Source organism: Choristoneura fumiferana, chromosome 23 (genome assembly GCF_025370935.1).
Source record: "Choristoneura fumiferana chromosome 23, NRCan_CFum_1, whole genome shotgun sequence".
Classification (NCBI taxonomy): Eukaryota; Metazoa; Arthropoda; class Insecta; order Lepidoptera; family Tortricidae; genus Choristoneura; species Choristoneura fumiferana.
In genome coordinates, this window is record NC_133494.1 from 13,775,308 (window position 1) to 13,783,660 (window position 8,353).

Consider the following 8,353-nt stretch of genomic DNA (forward strand, 5'->3'; position numbering starts at 1 on the left):
GGCTTATTTATTGCCGCTGACATGATGTAATGAACTTTTATGACACAATTGTGAGGGTAAGGGCCAAACTGTATTATGAATCACCAGACTGTTTTTTGGATTTTCAGTGTTTAATCACAATATACAGGGCTTTGAATGATGCTGATATCACGGGCCTCCTCAATGGTTCTAGTGATGATAGCAGTGAGGACGAGCAAGACGTTTTATTACCCCCAAACAAAGAAATGTCCTCCTCATCATCGTCAGATGCAGCGGAAGCAAGCAGTAGTAGCAAAGAGGATAAAGCACCCCTGAGTTCTTTAAGATGGAACAAGAGAAAATTCAACAGTAACTCCGTTCCAGAAGATACTCATCGTTTAATTGCACCCGTGAAATCGCCAGCAGAGTACTTTGAAGGCATACTTTACCCCTGAACTTTTGAAAGAATTTGTGATGGCTACAATAAAAAAGTTGATTATTGCAATAAATAACTTTCGTTTGATAATGTTTTCTTTGGTTTTATTCCTTTTTAATTCGCTAATTTACGCAAAGGATGGCTCCAGTCGAAACAATTGTGACACTCACAATTGTAACATAGGGGCCAAGTTAACACAATTGTGTGAGAGTCACAATTGTGCGGTTTGGCTGATGGGCCCCATAGCACACGATCGTGGGTGTCACAAAAGTGTCAGTAAGAATAGAGGCCCGTTATGATACAATTGTTGGCGAAAAAATTTTCCACGATGGAGCCGGAAAATCCGGAAAATGACCCCGGATTCATCATCTACGCCCCAATTTTACTCAAAGTAATTCTTTTTTTGTATGCAAATTATCGTAGTTTAAGTGCCGGTCTGAAAGGATTAAACAGATATCAGCATTTAGTCTTGGTTCGAATATGAATGAACACTTCCAAGGTGGTTAATTTTAATTTGTTTGTCGAGGTTTATGAGAAAAGTTTTTTAACTTTCGGCTATTCAAATGAAATGGGGCCTTGAAGCACATGCGCATTATTTTAAAGCTTAAAAAAAAGGTTTTCCTACAATGGTCACGCATCCTGTCCATAACATTCGAAACAATAAAACTTACCTGGGTTTTACCATTTCACACATCTCCGGACAAATTGTTTAAAACTTTAAAACTAATGAACAAAAGAGTATGTATTACACACGTAGCGGTATTGTAGGTACGTTTGTGTGCCGCGTTTGGGGTAGGAAAAAAAAAAGGTTGTGTATGATTTTTGTCTCCTTGTGAAATGTCACTTTGCCTCGTTGTGGTTTCGCTTTCGTTTTAAAGTTTATTTCTGTTCGAGTGATGTTTGGTAATTTTATTGATTTTACGTCGCACACGCGAGCCGTAATTATAATTACATCTTCAACTATAATCCGTATGTGTAAGTGCATTAGTACCTATTAGAAGGAAGAAAGAAAGAATTTATTTGAAATATAACAAGGTTACAATTTAGATTCATCGGCGGACTCCGCACTAGACTCTGGGCCTGTATCGCGGAGACCAGAGAATTTACAATTTACAGCAGTTACTTAAGTAATTGAACTACTTAATACTAAGTTGACACAAAGCAAATTCTTAACCTAAATTGGGCGTGTGTGTGTGTGTGTGTGTGTGTGTGTGTGTGTGTGTGTGTGTGTGTGTGTGTGTGTGCGTAGATGTTTAGTCGTTCTTAAGCCTTTGAGCAAAAATTTAACCAAAAATATCTGAACACGCTTCTACGCTTTTGCTCCAAAATTTTAGAGCTAGACTGTACGTCAAATTGAAACTGTTCAATATTGTAAAACAATAGTTGGATCAAAATTCAAAATCATGATACCTATTACGAAAACAAAACCACTGTTAGAGACAAATAGATCTTTTTATTGGTAAGGTAATGTTTACTTTCATCATTCATACATACTCGTTAAGTTTGTTGTTGATTTTAACTGCCTCTTTGAATTTTGCCGTTGCAAGACACGGAGAAACAAATCATTTTACTGTACCCAGCAGGCCTGTAAATTTTCTAAATAAGGAGCCAAGTCACAACCGTAAGCGGCCGTATCGAACCCTTCCACGAATTTCCATGAAAAAATGTATGCGGAGCGACTAGAAATCTTAGCCCACATTGTCACTGTCTCCAACTGCCATGTTCTGCGCCAGTAAAACACACGCTTTTAACCGTCCACCTTACACACGAATTCGGAAGTCCAGATAAGCGTTAATGGATTGGCTGACATAAATGTGACGTCACTCCACATATTTCAAACGTCGCATGTCGGAGGTTGCCAATTAACAACGACCTGCGATTAGCACCGCCAGGCTCCCTGAAGCTTCGTGATTCAGTTGAAGCGCGAAAGGAAGGGTAGGTCTGTTATAACTGGTGGTAATTCAAGGTGGGTTATCTGATACCTCAAGGGTTACATTTAGCCGCTATGCGTGGACTGGCTCACGCGTTAGAGGCGATAAGATCGGACGCATTAGCATTTTCGGCGGTAGATTTCGGCTGTCTATGAGGTCATGTGTTTTTGATAGGTCACACGCGATGGTACATCGTTACATGCGAAAATAGGTAAGGTTTAACTGCACGCGGGCTGAGATCGCCAGATTGTGGCTGACGTGTGGTCTAATCTATGTAGCTTAATCTAAGTTAGTACAGGTGTCGTCATTATATGTATAGTGTTATCATTTGTGTATCAAAAATAACTTGATGTACATGTAGGTAGGGATACAATGTACCTGGGGTTGTTTTTAGATTTAGAGTACCTACTACCTAGATGTTGACAGATTAGAATGCAACAACATTTTAACCGCGGCATCGCATGCGTAAACCATTCATAAAAAATCCCGTTTGAATTTCCAACCATTACATTGTGGATTTCATTTCATTGAAGTCGTGGTGGTCTAGGAAGCCGTGGTGGTTTGACCTATCGCCTCTCAAGCAGAGGGTCGTGGGTTCGAACCCCGTCTCGCACCTCTGAGTTTTTCGAAATTCATGTGCGGAATTACATTTGAAATTTACCACGAGCTTTGCGGTGAAGGAAAACATCGTGAGGAAACCAGCACAAACCTGCGAAGCGATTCAATGGTGCGTGCGAAGTTCCCAATCTGCACTGGGTCCGCGTGGGAACTATGGCCCAAGCCTTCTTGTTCTGAGAGGAGGCCTGTGCCCAGCAGTGGGACGTATATAGGCTGGGATGATGATGACATTGTGGATTTCACTAACGATGCATAAAAACATCCACGCCAAACAGCACCATGCCACTGCTGCGAAGTACTTACCCTCCAAATTAGTCCAATCAGCCAGCCATATTGCATAAACTGTTCACCATAAACAATCTAAATCATAAAGGTGTTAGCAACATCAGCCACAATTAATGTGTGGGGGCATTAGGGATCAACGCGACATGAGCTGCCGGTTAACTCCCCATTCTGAGTGTGAATCGGCCCTTGGTTAATGTCGATTATAATTGTTGGAACTGAAGATTAGTTTTATGGGAACGATTAGTGCTCACGGCTCCGAAGGGAGACGAGGTTGTTGATTAAACTTGCCACCAAAGCCAATTTGGCGGCAAGTTTGTTTTTCTATACTATGATGAATGATATACTGAGCAGCAAAAAATCTGGCCCTCAAATGTATGCAGCAATAGGTAATTTTGTATGTAGAGTGGGCCAAATTTCTTAATTCAAATCAAATTCATTTATGAGCTTATAATTAGCTTGCAACGTTTATTCGGTTTGTTAATGTCAACTCTTTCAACTTAACTCAACTTTAGTCGGCGGATTATGCGGGTAACATCAGCCAAATAAGTGGTCTATCAAATTTTAAACAAGATCCTATCAAATGAATATGTCGCTAAAGTTGAATTTTCAAGTTGAATGACACGTCTATTGGCATGATTGTTTTATGACATGCAAACGATTATTAACTTTAGGGTGGTAGGCCAGATACGAGTATTTAGCTGATGGTCTACATCTAGATCACAGAACAATGCAAATAAGTACAGTTAATATAACCTAACCTTAGGAAAGTTCTAAAATCCCTGACATTGTCTTTTCAAAGTTCAGTAACTCAGAAATGGATAAACCGATTTTAATGAAACATAGCTAACAACCACTGCAAAGAAACTCGCTTTCACGAAAAAAACACATCAAACTGGATTTATCCGTTTGAGACCTACAATGCCACAGATAGACAGACAAATATTTTTGTGTCGGGGCTTAAAAAGATACCCATAAAAAAGCTTGCGTTAAAATGAATTTCTGCTCAAACTTATTTAATTTCCATTTATTATTAGTACATACATATGTATGTATTAATAAAAGCCTCAACATTATACCTATAGACAACATGTAACTATGTTAAGGTAGTTAATAATGGACTAAAGCGGGGGCGTCGATTCCAATATGCACTCATGTTCGCTTAATTACCACGACATGGGAATGGCGGCCCGCTTTGCTTTATCAAATACCTATAATTAATAGCGAAATGCTGATAGTAACCCAACGATAAGATAATTTAACTTATAATTTCTAAAAATTTTGATGCTGTTTTGTATTTATTGTCTATTTTATGCATGGATATTTTGAATTTTAATTATATAGTTTATACCACAGATATAGATTACACACTAGATTACGCAAATGCATCTAGGTACTTCGCGTGTCCGAACCCCGACCAAACGTCGAGGTTGGCCCCATACAAAGACTGACCGCTAACTGACTAATCATGGCTTATAGTGACTGACTCGAGCCCCACGGCGCGGGCGGGTGGCGCATTTGAATCGATTTTGCGCGGACATCGGGGAATTCACATCGCTAATTCGCTCTTGAGACGTCACAGTAGATATAAAAAAGTGACACGGTTGGTTTTCATACAGATTGAGGTGTTTGCGTTATCTAGTGTAATCTATATCTGTGGGTTATACCTATATGCCTTATCGCTTGAATCGTTACAATTGGTAAAAGGTGTAGTGTCACTGTACGGGACAGGCCTAGAGCTACATAAAAGTACTCTGTGAGCCTAGCCTAGTGTTGCAGTTGGTGTTACGGGATATTGTTTTTAAGAAAACTGTCGCAGTGCTATATTTATTAGATCGTTTTAATTTATTCACCATCTCATCATATCAGCCATAGAACGTCCACTGTTGGACGTAGACCTCCCCCATTAGACCTCCAGTTGCCTCGGTTCGAATTTAAGCGGTTTGCATCCACCGTGAACCCGCAACTTTAACCAGGCGATCCGTCAGTTTATTCATGAAATGTAAATGAATTAACTGTTTAAATTTAATTCTTATTCTTATAAATTGGATTACAATATTGTTCACTAAAAACCTGCTTTCAAGTAAAAAAAACCGCATTCAAATCGGTCCACCCGTTTAAGAGCTACGGTGCCACAGACAGACACACACACAGACACACATAGCGGTCAAACTTATAACACCCCTCTTTTTGCGTCGGGGGTTAAAAATAAAATTTGGTGTCAAGTGCCCCGTGGTATTAATTTATTATTTAATAAATTAAATTAAGTAAGTATTGCAGTATTTATTTGCTACTTTAAAGCGAAAACGTTCTAGACTGTGATTAGAAACTTGCGCTAAGGATCGAGTAATGTTTAAGTATAACGTGTTGATTTTAGACAGCTCCTTAAGTTTTTACAATATATACCATTTCGGCCCACCTTTGTTCAGAACAACATATTTGAAAAACACATCCCACCAAAAACATTCTGTAAAAAACTAGCCAAGTCTCGATGGAGCTGCTTGTTTATCTCTAAAAAGTAATGAAATCTAGACAAAGTCGTGCCAAGTCTAAGGTTCCTTACTGCGATTTTTTTATTATTATAGTTAATGTTGTGTGACTTGGCCGTTGACTTGTACCCACTAACGTATAAAGAATGTTGAGTCTTAAGTATTATCCAGTAAATGTTGAGACTCAATACGCGGACAATATAAACATTCTTTATACGTTAGTGGGTACAAGGCAACGGCCAAGTCACACAACATTAACTATAATAATAAAGAAATCGCAGTAAGGAACCTTAGACTTGGCACGCCTTTGTCTAGATTTCATTACTTAATAGAGATAAACAAGCAGCTCCATCGAGATTTGGCTAGTTTTTTACAGAATGTTTTTAGTGGGATTTCACTTCTTTTTGTAGAAACGTGGGCTTATTAAGTACTTATTATCACCAAGTTGAATATTTTTTGTAAAGGCGGTATGTCGATCTCTAATAGTTTTCTTGAACTCTTGTGTTTTCTAATCAGGGTCACCAGATCTTCACACCACAGACTCCAGATCTTCGATTATCCTCGTTTTTATAGTTTTCCCTTTATGTGGCCATTAAACCCTAACTCTGCACCAAATTACAGCTCTCTGAGTTTATGGGAAGTACTAGTTCTATTTTGATGATCATGAGTGAGTGAGTGAGTGAGTGTCATAAATGCGAAACTTTGCTTTCGCTTAACTTCGGAACTAAATAACCTACATACTTGAAATTTTGGATTTTAAGTATGTGATTATAGCTTACTGGATGACGAAAATTTCTGCGTTCTGGTCTTATCCAGAGGTTTTCGAATAGGGGCCTGAAAATACGGCGAAATGGTTTCAGTAAAGGATGGTACGGCAGTGTTTGCTTCGCGCTCGACTTGGCTTGGGCACTACCGTGCCCCCAGATTCTATTTGACTTTGGAGAAGATGACTAATACCTACACTGTTATTGTTCTGTGCCTCTTCTCAGGTAGAAATGGCCATAAAATATGTTTACTTGTTCTCTTTATCCACAAACAGATGAGTAGTACCGACGTTAGTTGGCTCACGAAAAATATGAGAGTACACTTGTGTAGTAAAATTTACCCGACCAAGTGGCTAGATGAATATAGAAACGTAGACGCGGCATAAGCCCGGTTTCCACCGCGAGCGGAGCGGGATCATTAATGACTTAGTTTAACTTACATCGATCAACTTCATAGGTAGGGGTCCGGTGTATTTTCATGTAGCTGCATCGTTGTAACCTACTATAAACAAGTCATTAATGAGTCCACTCCGCTCGCGTTGGTAATTATATAGGTTAGACCATGTTGTATTTCACCGAATGGTCTATTCCCTGCTTACATAGGGAATAGACCAGATTTCTAAAATTATATAATAAGTCTGTCAGTTAGATTTTCAAAAAATTTCGACTCGTATTTTTTTTGATTTGTCAATTAAACAAAAAATTATGAACGCACTTAGACAATACGGCCATTGGTCGGTCAGAATGCTTGCTTGATCCGTCATTTCATTCAATATATCGGCTAAGGGCTTGACTCCCATGGAAAGAAATAAAAAACAAACAAACAGTAAAGTAACAGAGCAACTAGGTACTTCCCTAACCGCCATTGTTGACGTGTACTTAGTGTTTCTATTGTCTGTGGTAGTTGCCAACTGAGTTGACTCTGTGACTGCTGCTTCTACACCGTTGGCGACGAGCAGACTGTCTGACTGACTGAATATAGCGTACCTGTTAAAAAGAGCCATGGTAACCTAGTGGTTTGACCTATTGCCTCGCAAGCAGAGCTCTTAGGTTCAAACCCAGTCTCGCACCTCTGAGTTTTTCGGAATTTATGTGCGAAATTAAATTTGATATTTTCCTTGAGCTTTACGGTGAAGGCATCGTGAGGCAACATGCACTCACGCACGGCGAAGAAATTTCATGGGGTGTGTGAAGTTCCCAATCCGCTTTGGACCCGCGTAGGAACTACTGCCAAGCCCTTTCATTCTGAGAGGAGGCCTGGGGGGCGATTACGAAATTTGAAAACCGAACGGACGGCAAGATATGAAGTTTGAATTTAGCACTTCGTATTACCTCTATAGGACCTGAGGGCCTACTCCAAAATTCGAAAATCAAAATTCGTATCGTACCGTCCCTCTCACTCTCGTATTAAATAGTATGTATGTATGTATGTAAACTCTTTATTGTACAAAAGAAAAGAAACAAAACAAAACTGACAAACTTTGAGATACTTGTACAAAGGCGGACTTATCATATTAAGTAGAATAGTATAAGCGTCAGAGGAACGGAACGACACGAACTTCGATTTTCAAATTTCGTAGTAGGTAGCCCTGCTACTGCCAGTGGGACGTACCTATATGGACAGAGATGATGATGAGAGCGTATGTGAAATAAAGTGTCGAATCTGTTATGCGTTAACTATTATGTAATCTTCAGTATCAGTTGTAGGTACTGGTGGCTCGAATAACCTTGACTACAAAGGGCAGCGTCTATCTTTTAAAACATCTTTTGCAATTACCCATACACGTATTGTTCCGCTCTTACCTGTATATCCATTGTTTTCACTCTTTATTGCCCTACGTGTTAAGTTAAAATAACTATTCACACCTTTTCACA